The following is a 14,353-nucleotide window of genomic DNA, read 5'->3' on the forward strand; positions in this document are numbered from 1 at the left end:
ATAAGGTAGTTTCTATACACATGAGCACCCTTCTCTCGGTGCTCCATCCATGCAAGCAAGAGGTGCTATCTGAGTTTCATGACATAGTCAACATACTATGTTGTGAGCTGCCCTGTGATCTTTGAATGAAGGGTGGCATACAAATTTAATATATTTAATAAATAATAGGAAAAATAGATCAAACCTATCCATTCTGAAGGAAATCAGCCCTGAGTGCTCACAGATCCTGAAGCTGAGGCTCCAATACTTTGGCCACCTCACGAGAAGAGAAGACTCCCTGGGAAAGACCCTGATGTTGGGAAAGATGGAGGGCACAAGGAGAAGGGGACGACAGAGGACGAGATGGTTGGACAGTGTTCTCAAAGCTACCAGCATGAGTTTGACCAAACTGCGGGAGGCCATGTAAGACAGGAGTGCCTGGCGTGCTCTGGTCCAGGGGCTCATGAAGAGTCAGACACGACTAAACGATTAAACAACAACAATAATATTCTAGCCAGGCATAATCAGCCAAGGAGAGCTGGTGAAGGATGTGGCCTGAGGAATCATAGAATTGGAAGGGATTCTGGGGGTCATCTCATCCAACCCCCTGCAAGTAAGCTTGCAGTCTGTGGAAAGTCCCGAGGGCCTGATAAAGGAGCCCGGGGGCCACATTTGGTTCCTGAGCACAAGGTTATCATTCTTCACTCCTCTTTCTGTCTCTTTATGCTTCCCTCTTTTTCTTCCTTGCGATTCACACGAAATCCGCCAAGGCTTTGCCGATGCCTCTTTGTCAGAGGAAGGAAGCTTGTAACAAACAACAACACTGAAGAACAGATTTCAACACAGCCCTGCTTGTGACACAGATCACAGTTTGAAAAACTTACCAGCTGAAAAAAATACTGGGGGAAAAAATGTGTGTTTTGTGATGCAACATCTTTAGAAATGCATATTTTAGGGAGCAAATATGTTCAAGATACAAATTTAAATATGCATTTTCATACATACGTGTGTGTGTGTGTGTGTGTGTGTGTGTGATTACTGTGGAAACAAAACAGAACAGGCAAGCAAGACACATCCGAAAAAGACAGATGCATCCCTTGGCGGTGATAGTTAGATATGGGGTTCATCACTGTCCCCTGAACTGTATAAACACAGAGACAGTCTCCGCTGAAAGGCTGAGTGGTGATTACCATAAGACCGTCAAGTGCATCTTGACAATATAACCAGAATAGTAAATATTTAATACGATGCAGCTCGTGAACAGCAAAGCAAAATTAAATGAAAAGTCAAATAAAATGAGCTTAGAGACACAATAAAGTTACTTATTCAGTGCCTGGGAAAGGCTTTGTGTGAGTTCTCCCAACCCCTCCAGAGGTACCAGCGACTTGTATCTTGGCTGTTTCCCCACGGGCACCATGGGCATGCTGGTGACAAGAGGGCTAACATGGTCATTCTCCTGCACCTGATAGAATTGTGTGTGTTTGTGTGTGTGTGAGAGAGAGAAGGAGAGACAGAGGGAATGAGCCTGTTGGTTCCACCTTCCCTCTGCACAGCTCTCCGCCTCCATTCCAACAATCCTCTACATGTTGGGGGCTGATCTTCTACAATAGCAGGGCCTCTTCTCCTCCAGCTGGATCCCCACAATGTGGGAAAACCACACACAGAGCTGTTTATACTGAATGAGACTATTGGTCCATCTAAGGTCACTTTTGTCTACCCTGGCCAGTATTGGCTTTCCAGGGGTTCAGAATGGGAACGCCTTCAGCCCAGCTGGAGATGTCCAGAACTGAATCTGGGACCTTTGACCTGCAAAGCAGATATTCTACAACTGACTTACGGCCCTTCTTCAAGTGATGGAAGTGATGCTACCAACCACCTGATTTGGAATGCCTCCTCCAGGTATGTTCTCAAGGAAAAAGGCTCAGGACCACAATACCTCAAGGACCGCTTCTTTCCATATGAACCTACCGGACCCTGAGATCATCTTCTGAGGCCCTTCTTCATGTGCCTCCTCCGTGAGAGGTCCGGAAGGGTGGCAACACGAGAACGGGGCCTTATCTGCAGTGGCTCCCCATCTGTGGAATGCTCTCCCCAGGGAAGCTTGCCTGGCGCCTTCACTACAAACCTTTAGGCACCAGGCAAAAACGTTACTTTTCAACCATGTCTTCACCTGACTTGATCTATATCCTATAGCCTTTTTTAAAAATGCTGGCTCTTTGGGGTTTTTTTATTTGGTTGTTGGTTTTGTTTTGTTTTGATTTTATGTATTTGATATTTTATGTGATCAGCTCTGAGACCTTCGGGTACAGGGCAGTATAGAAATTAAAGAAATAATAACAATAATTAATAAATAAAAAGTGCCATTTGAAAATCGAGTGCACGCAGTTACCCATTACACTGACCGACAGAACTCAGGAGCAAAGGAAAACCCAGGCACTGTTATCAAAAGGAGCCACGTGAATTCAAAACATTAGTGTGTTCTTGGAAATGCCAGCATACATCGCCCCTCATTTTAATTAAAACTTAAATTAATTTTAATTAAAAAATCAATCTTTGTAATGAGAGCAAATATCACCTAACACTCTATTTTCAGTTTTGCTACCCTGCAGCTATCTTGATTATGGGAACGAAAGGAATGCTTTTCAACAAGTCTAGCCAATTCTCTCTCCCTCCACCCTCCTCTCATGTTTTGTTTTCCAGTTTGCTCACAACACTGAACAATTTATGGGTTGCGTGCATTTAAATGCAGGGACATTCCTAACGGTCTTTGGTTGTGTGTGTATATTTGACTCTGGAAGGATTAGCAATACAAGCTGATAAGAGTCAATGTGCATTAAACATCCTCCCATTCACATTGGGTCCCAATCATGCAAAGATTCCCATGTGTGCAGTGGGAGCTTCCTCCCAGTGCCCTCCCCAAACCCCTAAAACAGATTTAGGAGATTGATCCATTGCACAGCCAGAAATACTTCCACGGACAGAACACTCACATAGTATTACTTTGGATACAAGCCACTGGCTACAGAGGATTTCACAGAGACTCCAGGAAGCTTGTCGCTACCAGCAAACAGCAATGTGAACTGGCACCCCAGTCCTGGAAGCAATAAATAATACACATGGAGGAAGCTTTCATGAACTGATGACCTTATTGGATTTTGAATAGGTCAGGCTTCCTCAAACTCGGCCCTCCAGATGTTTTTGGCCTACAACTCCCATGATCCCTAGCTAGCAGGACCAGTGGTCAGGGATGATGGGAACTGTAGTCTCAAAACATCTGGAGAGCTGAGTTTGAGGAAGCCTGGAATAGGTGCTCACCTGGATGCAAGACATCTGACTACAGTTGGAAGGAAAGCAAGGGTAATCTAGCCAACCTCCTGCAATGAAGGAATCTCAGCTACAGCATCTATGACAGATGGCCACCCAACCTCTGCTTAAAACCCCTCAAGGAAGGAGAGTCCACCACCTCTCATGGGAGTCTGTTCCAGTGCCGAACAGATCTTACCGTCAGAAAGTTTTTCTGAATGTTTAGTCAGAATCTCCATTCTTGAGCCATTGGTTTGAGTCCTAGCTTCCACAGCAGGAGAAAACAAGCATGTTCCCTTCTCTATATGACAGCCCTTCAGATATTTGAAGATGGCTATCATATCTCCTCTCAGTCTCCTCTTTACCAGGCTAAACATACCCAGCTCCTTCAAGCACTCCTCGTAAGACTTAGCTTCCAGACCCTTGATCATCTTGGTTGCCCTCCTCTGCACACCTTCCAGCTTGTCAACATCCTTCATAAATTGTGGTGCCCAGAACTGGACACCGTATTCCAGGTGTGGTCTGACCAAGGCAGAATAGAGTGGGACTATTATTTTCCTTGATCTGGACACTAGACTTCTGTTGACACAGCCTAAAATAGTGTTAGCTTTTTTTTTTTGCTGCTGCATCACACTGTTGACTCACGTTAAGTTTGTGGTCCACCAAGACCCCTAGATGTGGCCACAACTGACACTAAAAGCTGTAAACATGTATTGTTACATGTTGCCTATAAGCTGCCATTAGAATCACTGGAATGAAAAGATGGATATAAATCATCAGAATAACAAACAAATAAACTTCTGCTTGTTTGTCTGGAGACGATTCTTTCCCAGTTTAGTGTCCCCTGCAAATTTGATGAGCATCCACTCAATGCCTTCAACCAACTCATTTATAAAGGCATTGAACAACAACCATTTCAACTCAGGATACTCCTGTTTTCAAGACCAACAACACAACTTCCCAATATCACATCATGGAACAACAACACATGAATATAATGGTACCTCGGGTTACGTACACTTCAGGTTACATATGCTTGAGGTTACAGACTCTGCTAACCCAGAAATAGTACCTCGGGTTAAGAACTTTGCTTCAGGATGAGAACAGAAATCGTGCTCCAGTGGCACGGTGGCAGCAGAAGGCTCCATTAGCTAAAGTGGTGCTTCAGGTTATGAACAGTTTCAGGTTAAGAACGGACCTCCGGAATGAATTAAGTACTTAACCCGAGGTACCACTGTATATGAAGCTGCCTCATTCCAGTAGCCAATACTGTAAGTCCACTTCATCCAGTATCTTTTGTTTCAAGTAACAGTGGTATCTAGGCAGGCATCCCTTTCCCAGTGCTGCTCCTTGTGGGCTTTAAAACTGGAGATGCCAACGACTGGGCATGCAAAGCATGAAGTCTGTAGCTGAGACATGTCACCAGAAATTTGTACTGTTCTTATTTCACAAGGTAAAACGGACGCGGGTGGCGCTGTGGGTTAAACCACAGAGCCTAGGACTTGCCGATCAGAAGGTCGGTGGTTCGAATCCCCGCAACGGGGTGAGCTCCCATTGCTCGGTCCCTGCTCCTGCCAACCCAGCAGTTCAAAAGCACATCAGAATGCAAGTAGATAAATAGGTACCGCTCCGGTGGGAAGGTAAACGGTGTTTCCGTGCGCTGCTCTGGTTCGCCAGAGGCAGCTTAGTCATGCTGGCCACATGACCCGGAAGCTGTACACCGGCTCCCTCGGCCAATAAAGCGAGATGAGCACCGCAACCCCAGAGTCAGTCACGACTGGACCTAACGGTCAGGGGTCCCTTTACCTTTTCCTTATTTCACAAGGTGGGCATAAATGATAAGGGAACGGTTTCTGAAAATGCAGGTGCCATACGTGACTCAGGTTACTATCCTGCACATGCTCTCCACCAATCATAGTCGGGCTTTGCTTCCGAGCAATGTTCTTCAACCTCCCCACCATCGCCAGCCAGCTCAGCCAACAGCCAAGGATGGTGGGAGATGTAGTCTAACATCACATGGCGACTCAAGGTTGAAAAAACAGTGCCATGAGGACTTGATATTAACCACCACGCATGGACTAGAACACAGTGTGCTGAACAAAAGATAACAACCAGCCTGTTTATTAGCAGCTGTCTGCTCTGCTGCCAAAAGAGGATTCCTTCTTAGACAAGGATCTAATGATCAGCCTCCACTCTCATCTCTGGAGGTTCTTCTTCTCTTCCTTTTTTCCTTCCACAATGGGAATCGTTTTCATCAACCTGCCAAAACGTGCCAGAGTTCTGCCCCCTCTTTTTCAGCTTCCTCTTCTGACCCCGCATGAGCAATGGTCTCTTTGGTGGTTGGTGAGGCAGGGACCTCCCATTTGTGAAGGTTTTCGACTGCTCGCCAGCTGCTACGCGTGTGTTCCAATTAATGCTCTCACCCTTCAGAGCTAGCTTGTTTACTTGCGTGCTCCCAATGTGTGGGCTTGGGGGTCAAAACCGTGCTCCCTCCCATATGTCAGGAGATAAACGCAGGAACACTGCAAGAACCCACAGTCCTTGTCATCGTAGCATCTCCAGTTCATTCCAGGACAGGATGTGAGGAAATCAAAATGGGCAAGGATTATGTACGGCACATTAAGAAATCGAGGAGCAATGGTAAACGTTGAGGCTGTCTTGGAGCTTGTGCAAAAGCCTTTTCATTCCATACACATCTGCTTTTACTTTTGGAGGGGAGGATATCATGGTAAGGTAAAAGGTAAAGGACCCCTGGACGGCTAAATCCAGTCAAAGGCGACTAAGGGGTTGCTGCGCTCATCTCACTTTCAGGCCGAGGGAGCCAGTGTTTGTCTACAGACAGCTTTCCAGGTCATGTGACCAGCAGGACCAAACCGCTTCTGGTGCACAGAGGACCGTGACAAGTGCCAGAGTGCACAGAAACGCTGTTTACCTTCCTGCCACAGTGGTACCTATTTATCTACTTGCACTGGTGTGCTTTCGAACTGCTAGGTTGGCAGGAGCTGGGACAGAGCAATGGGAGCTCACCCCATCACAGGGATTCGAACCACCAACCTTCCTATCAGCAAGCCCAGGAGGCTCAGTGGTTTAGACCACAGCACTACCCACGTGGTATTAACAATGGTTAAAAGATCAGATATTCTCTGTGGAGTCACCCCCTGACACCTCTCAGCCTTTCCTCTCCCATGTAAACACCTCCAGCTAACCTCTAACATGGTTGAGTATTACAGCTGGGCAATATATTGATAATATCGTTCAAAACCGGTTTGAAGTCCATATTGCGATATCGTTTTCATAATTTTTGACCTGGCAATATATTGTGAATCCTGGTGTGTGTGTGAGAGAGTGCTATGCAAAAATCACAATGTGGGGAAAACCGTGAAGCCACCCAACATAGCTCCTTTTGATTTATCAGTATATCACAATGTTTAGCTGGTGATATATCACAATGTTGAGAACAAGGTATCACCCTACCCTACTGAGTATCACAGCATCTGACAGCTCAGTTCGTAGAGCATGAGACTCTAAATTTGAAGGCTGTGGGTTCAAGCCCCATGTTGGGCAAAAGATTCCTTTCCAACTCGGCCATTTTATTAGCTATGATCAGCACTACAGACCGGCAGGGAGAGGCGGAATTAAACTCATTTCACATTTAGTGGTGAACCTGCCTAATTTGCACTTTCTGAAACAATACACAAACTGAAACGCAGTCATCATTTGAAATCTGTGCTTCTCCTGATCTTGCAGTAAAGTTCTCAAGTCAAGCGGTGTGTACGGCAATGCGAAGACTAGATTGAAGTGCGCATCGAAAAGCACATATTTGTGAAAATGACATGCATTGTATTAGGAAAATATGCTTTGCAAAAAAAAAAAAGTCTATTTGTTTGCTTCTTAAAATATATACACTGCCTGACTGCAGGGGAGGGTGGGAACCCACCTCAAAGCAGTTTACAAATTAATCAAAGTTGCATTTTAAACTTGTGTGTATTGGGATAAATATGCGCCCAAACACTGGTGAAATTTCTTGATGATTTCAAAACATATATAATCACAAACTGATGTGGAAAGTGAGCTTAAGATAGGAAGGAGAAACTGAGAAAAACCAGAAGTGACAGATTCACCCATCTCGAATCAGCATCGATGTTGGGTGTTTAACTTTGTGTTAGATATTACTTTCATAAAAACCATTTACTAGCCTCTCTCTTGACACTATTGCAACTGCGGGGTCGCCAACTTTAATTGGGTTAATGCTAACCCAATTCCCTCTGAAGCAGAGTCGCCTAATCCATTTCAGACTTTTATTTATTTATTGACTTAGCATATCTCACCCTTCTGGTATAAATAAACCACTCAAGGCAGTTTACAACACATAAAAATTCTAATTCCATGAAAACAGTGGCAATAAAGGGGACAGGGCCAGCAGCTTAAAAACCATAAAAAATATTGTATGTGTACCCCACAAAATAAAAGCCTGGCAGAATAAAAAGATACTGAACCACTGGGCAGAAATTCTAATTTGTTTGCATTTTAATGTGAAACTACCTAATTCACACTTCCTGAAGCAAGATGCAAACCGGAGAACAGCTACACTTCAAAATCCCCCCTTCTCTGGATTTTGCAGTGCAGGTCTCCAAGTAAGACAATATGTACAAAAATCCGTCTGTTAGGAACAAAGGCACCTAATATGCATGCTGTAGTGAAAATGAAATGCAAACTATCAGGGGGACATGAGTGCAAAAAATGTTAATGTTAGAACTGCATGCAAAAATGTGCTTATTAGGAGACATGTATGTGAAAATGCTGACAGACCTTCATGATTAATACGTCCCACAATGCCTATCAAAATTATACCTCAATGCAGGCTTCAAGGAAGGAAACCAAGGCACAAAATAAACACTCAAGCCCTTCAAGATCCTATTAAGTCAGATTGCTTCCAAACAACTCTTAAGGAGCAACTGCGTTCGGAGTTCGCTGATAACGTCGAGGAACACTGGACCAAGCTAAAGACATCCATTATTGCAGCCTGTGAACAAACTATGGGATACCAAACCAAGAAACACCAGGACTGGTTTGATGAGAATGATAGTGAGATTGAACGCAATATTGACAAGAAAAGGAATGCTTTCTGGATCTGGCAAAAATATAGAAACTAAGAAAAAACCTATGCCAACACTAAGGCACAGAGTTTCTTTAAAGCCACAAAGACTATCTATGGACCAATAATTCATGAAATATGCCCCCTACACTCAACAGGCGGTCCCACACTTCTAAAAGATAAAGAAGCTATTGCATTGGACTGGGACATTACCAGCATCTCCTTAACCACAACTCTCCTGTAGCTGCTGAGGTCCTCTCACAAATTCTACCAAACCAAATAGAAATGAGCTAGCAGCAGGAGAGTTGTGTACAGCTATTAACTAAATGAAAAACAATAAAGCCGGCAGACCTGATGGGATACCTGCCAAAGCCTTCAAAGTGGGCAGAATTGAACTACCCAGAAAAATTTGTGAGCATCCTTCAGCTCCTCCATGATAATATGACAGCAACAATCACAGATAACAATGGCTCTTAAAGTGAACCATTCACAGTGGGATCAGGTGTTAAACAGGGTTGTGTTATCACCCCAACTCCATTCATTATTTTCATTTCCCTGATCCTATACATTGTTGAAAGGAAGGAAACTCCCCACCAGGGTAGAAACCATATATCCAACAGATGGAAAGGTCTTTAACTTGAGAAGGCTGAAAGCAAAGAATAAGGTTACCATAACTTCTGTCTTAGAGCTTCAATATGCTGATGACAATGTAGTGTGTACACACTCAGAGGATGACCTCCAAACCATCCTAAATAGCTTTGCAGAAGCTTACGAAAAGCTTGGCCTATTGCTCAACATCCAAAAAACCAAAGTGCTGCACCAACAAGCACAAAAACCCCCTCTGCAGTGCCACAAATCCAACTTAACGGTGTAACATTGGAAAGTGTTGATCACTTCTCCTACTTGGGCAGCTATCTTTCCACAAGGGCCAACACTGATGATGAAATCCAGTATTGCCCAAGCTCTGTGAGTGCAGCTTTCTCCCAACTGAAGTGCAGAGTGTTTGTGGACTGGGACATTCTCAGGGAAACCAAAATGCCTGTTTACAAAGCTGTTGTATTACCAACCTTACTGTATGCTTGTACCACTTATAAACGGCATCTACAACTCCTCGAAAGATTCCATAAAAAAAATGCATATCATTTGGGAAGACAGGTGAACTAATGCCAGTGTACCGGAAGAAGCAATTATGACAAGTGTTGAAGCAATGATTCTTCAACATCAACTTCGTTGGGCTGGTTCGGATGCCTGATTATCGTCTTCCAAAGCAACTACTCTATTCCGAACTTAAAAATGGAAAGCATAATGCTGGTGGTCAACAAAAGAGGTTTAAAGACTGTCTCAAGGCAAATCTTTAAAAATGTAGTATAAACACCAACAACTGGGAAACACTGGCCTGTGAGCACTCCAGTTAGAGAACAGCCTTTACCAAAGGTGTCATGGGCTTTGAAGACACTCAAACTCAGGATGCAAGGGAGAAACGTGCTAAGAGGAAGGCACGCTTGACAAACCCTCACCGTGATCAACTCCCACCCAGAAACCTATGTCCCCACTGTGGAAGGACGTGTGGATCCAGAACTAGCCTCCGCAGTCACTTACTGACCCAGTGCTAAGACCGTGTTCATGGAAGACAATCTTACTCGGCTATGAGTGATCGTCAAAGGAGAAAGGTTACGCAACATGCTTGGCATGCATGAGACTCCTTATCTCAGGGTCCTGCATTGCAGACTCCTGCTTTGCAGGGGGTTGGACTAGATGACCATCAGGATCCCAACTCTATGAGTCAAGGATTCTAGGATTCCAGGGTAGCAATGCAGGGATGAGATAAGAAGCAGGCAAGGCGCGCAGGAAACAGCAAACAATGATCAGGATCAACAGTGCATGCTGGGTAGAGAATGCATTGAGATCTCTTAGGGCCTGGGATACAAGTGCTTCATTATTATTTTAGTTATTGTCCCCCTCACCCCCATGTTTTTAACTGTTTCACCTTGAGTCCCTGTCAGAGAGAAAAACAGGGCATAAATAAATATGTGATAATATCCAGCCACATGGAATACGTAGTAGCACATGCTCAACAGTTCACAGTGCTGCGTGTCTGCAGTCAAGTCAATGTCTTATTGCCACCCTGGGATTATCCGTGTTTTCTGGTGTGGAGGATTAAGGGGTGTGGGTTTAAGGTTATCAATGGCCATCGTGAGAGGCAGGAACACTTCTGCACATTCCCATTGCCGTCCCCATCAGTTGTCTCACAGCACAACCCTACTCAGAGCTAAGTCCCCTCTGAGCTCATCTGAGGCTTACTTACAGGTTTAAGTGGATACAGGACGGCAGCTTTTCTGAATCATCACGTAGACAATGCTGTGAGTCATCGCATGGTTATGTAGCACCCGTGACATCGCCCTAAACCAGAGAAGACAAGCAGCTGTGAGTAAGGACTGTGTCGCAGACTCCAGGCCTTGGAGAAGTGAACTTCTTTGCCTGGGAGTGAGGCTGCAGAGTTCTTGAAGACTGTATGTTCGTTTGGGCCTCAGAGGCTTGCTTGGTTGCAGCAAGGACCAGGGAAGGGGAAAAGGAGACAAATGCCACCCTCTCTCTATGGCCCTTGGGACATTTCCTGGATCACGCCCTTTCCCAGGCCACACCCCCTAGCCCCAGGTTGCGCCCCTCAATGGCCCTGCACTGCTTCCTCCTCAAACACTTTTGTGTGGGTGGAGTGCATCCCTCAACTGTAATAACGCCTTCTGCCCAGCAGGATGAAAGATGGAGGCAGAGGGCCTTCTTGGTAGTGGCGCCCTCCGTGTGGAAAGCCCTCCCATCAGAAGTCAAGGAGATAAAGAACTACACAACTTTTAGAAGATATCTGAAGGCAGCCCTGTATCGGGAAGTTTTTAATGCTTGATGTTTTATTATGGTTTCATATATGTTTTATATATGTTTCCATTATTATTGTTGTTGTTATTGTTCTGAATGGAGAGCTGTATCGTTATAAATAATTTTTATTTTTAAGTTGTAACACTTTTACTGATATACAAATCAAATAATTTCCCAATAAACATACAGTCGTACCTTAGAAGTCGAACGGAATTTGTTCCGGAAGTCCGTTCGACTTCCGAAATGTTTGAAAGCCAAATCACAGCTTCTGATTGGCTGATATGAACTTCAGACTTGTTTTGGATGATACAGTGGTACCTCGGGTTAAGAACTTAATTCGTTCCAGAGGTCCGTTCTTAACCTGAAACGGTTCTTCACCTGAGGCGTGCTTTCGCTAATGGGGCCTCCTGCTGGCGTGCGATTTCCATTCTTATCCTGGGGCAAAGTTCTCAACCTGGAGCAACCAAAGTGGTTAGCGGAGTTTGTAACCCAAAGCGTCTGCAACCCAAAGTACCACTGTATATGGCTATATCGGCCAGCCCTATCCTTGAATTGGCTCAGCCTAATCCTGAGAATTGGTTCCTGCTATGATATTCCCTAACCAAGGGTTTTCACTACATCCATGTCAAGGGCAGTCTTGTGTCTAAAATACCAGTTGCAAGAAACTGCATTCAATTCCTGCTTGTAGACTTGCCATGGGTACCTGCTTGGCCACTGTGAGAACAGGACACTGGGCAAGACAGGTCAACAGCTTGATCTACCAGGGCTCTTCATCACACACTTCAAAGAGTGTTGCAACTCGAGATAATCTTCTCCAGGCCCACGCTCTCCCTGCATTGTTGGGCTCCAACTCCCATTGCCCCAGACCAGGGGTCTGCAACCTTTAAGACAAAAAGAGCCACTTGGACCCGTTTCCGAAGGGGGAAAAACTGGGAGCCGCAAAACTCGTCATTATAAAAATAACTTTTTTGTCACTTTTTAAAATTATTTCTTTGTTTGACCCCTCAGAATTACTCCTCCTCATAGAAATAAACGTTAAATTAACAAGTTACCTTTTGTGTGTGTGTGTGTTCTTCACTCCCCTTCAAAACAGTGACCAGCATACATGCCCCCTTTCAATGCAGTGACCAGCGTACATGCCCCTTACAATGTAGCGGGCGGGCGGGCGGGAAGGTGACGTCGGGACGGTGCGTGACCAACGCACGCACCGCCCCCATGCGACGTCACAGCCAGTACAGCGCCTGCCACAGTGGGGAGTGTCGGGGCGCACAATGCGCCTCCTCCCCTCGCTACTATCCGCCCCGGAGCCGCGGCAAAGGTGTAAAAGAGCCACATGCGGCTCCGGAGCCGCGGGTTGCAGACCCCTGCCCCAGACCATTGGGCATGCTAGCCAGGGCTGCTGGTAGACGAGGTCCATCCAGGGGAGCAGTCCCTGGCTAAGGAAGGCTGCTTCAAGATTGCTGTAAGACAGGGGAGAAATGCCGCAAATTTTCAACCCACCTCCCAGTAGGCGATACAAAACAAACTAACTAACGATCGTCTCCTGGCTTTAATATTAATGAGGCGCTGCTGGTTGTTTCAGGTCTGCAATGTGGCTCTTGTGCTGGAGGCGGCTGCAACATCACACCTGTTCCCGAACCAGAGATGATCAAATAAAAAAGGTCTTTCCCGTTTGGATTGAAGGGTGTGTAAACAACCTTTGAGCCAAATCTCCGGCTGTGAGAAATTGCACGTTGCTTTTCTCCATTTCTTAATAAATAAATAAATTGTGATGCCCGACCCGCCGCTGAAAGTGCTTCTGCTCTGGGTTTAAAGAGCTAGCTAATCAGGCAAATCCCCTGTTTTAAAAAGCAGAAAACAAAACGCTGCTGTCATCTGATCAAAGGGAATAGGTTGCCTAGTACTTCCCTTCCCCTCTATTTGAATATCGCCATTTGCTTCCCTTAATTGGAAGAACAGGAACAAACTGCAGCATGTCTGCAAGGCAGTGCTGACAGGTTTGCTTGGACCACAGCTTTGCTCTCATCTACCCACCCCAAAACCATAAAGAAGGCTGATCGCCGAAGAATTGATGCTTTTGAATTATGGTGCTGGAGGAGACTCTTGAGAGTCCCATGGACTGCAAGAAGATCAAACCGATCCATTCTTAAGGAAATCAGCCCTGAGTGCTCACTGGAAGGACAGATCCTGAAGCTGAGGCTCCAAGACTTTGGGCACCTCGTGAGAAGAGAAGACCCTGGAAAAGACCCTGATGTTGGGAAAGATGGAGGGCACAAGGAGAAGAGGACGACAGAGGACAAGATGGTTGGACAGTGTTCTTGAAGCTACCAGCATGAGTTTGACCAAACTGTGGGAGGCAGTGGAAGACAGGAGTGCCTGGCGTGCTCTGGTCCATGGGGTCACAAAGAGTCGGACACGACTAAACGACTAAACAACAACAGCAACACCCGCCCCCAAAACGCTAAGAACTATACGGGCGACTTCACAAGCAACATCGGGAAAGGAAATCACCACCAGAAGAATCCAGCGATCTTGCATGATTGTTCTGCTTGCAGAACATCCCTACTTCTGCATGCATTTATTGGCTCCCATTTTGGCTGGTTCCTGGAACCGGTCCTATAGCCGATTTACCCCATGTAACACAATTTAAACCTATATAAATGGAAATCAAAGGCATATTCCTATTTTTTGTAACATCCTTTGGCGCGGGGGACCAACTCTCCCCACGAATGTGGCACTTATTACAGAGGGAACTAAGGTGACAAACTTAATTGCTAGGCTGTGCTACACAGAAATCAGGCTTCGATTTGTTCAATTTGACAGAGGAAATTGTTGCACTTGCTTGACTGTGCCACTTCATCAGCTCTGCGAACTCAAATCAAATCCCGAGTTGTTTCCTTCGTTAGTTAACTGATATTGGACCAGTATTCCTTGGTTTGGATGCAAGGGGTATCTCTGGTTTGGAATGAGTCGGGGTCTCTGGGTCCAAGGGAAGAGCAGGGAGTGAGTTCTCCTAACACTCAAACCTGGGTTTGAAGCTAGGAATGTAATTTGGGGACATGATACAGGTGTATGCCATTATGCATGGGATAGAGAAAGCAGATA

The 14,353-nt window shown here is 45.4% G+C and overlaps 1 protein-coding gene across 17 annotated transcripts in view; it reads right to left on the reverse strand.

Annotated features, from left to right (window-relative positions):
• TENM4 (teneurin transmembrane protein 4) overlaps window positions 1–14,353 on the reverse strand; it is a 625,655-nt gene that overhangs the window by 526,478 nt on the left and 84,824 nt on the right. For 15 of the 17 annotated variants that reach the window (XM_077926946.1, XM_028725952.2, XM_028725950.2 and 12 more), the window contains exon 2: window positions 10,683–10,777. The exons of the other annotated variants lie outside the window; for them this stretch is intronic. The gene's annotated coding sequence lies outside the window, so the exon portion shown is untranslated. The remainder of the gene's footprint in view (window positions 1–10,682; window positions 10,778–14,353) is intronic. 17 annotated transcript variants of the gene reach the window in all.

This window comes from Podarcis muralis, chromosome 4 (assembly GCF_964188315.1).
Source record: "Podarcis muralis chromosome 4, rPodMur119.hap1.1, whole genome shotgun sequence".
Taxonomy (NCBI): domain Eukaryota; kingdom Metazoa; phylum Chordata; class Lepidosauria; order Squamata; family Lacertidae; genus Podarcis; species Podarcis muralis.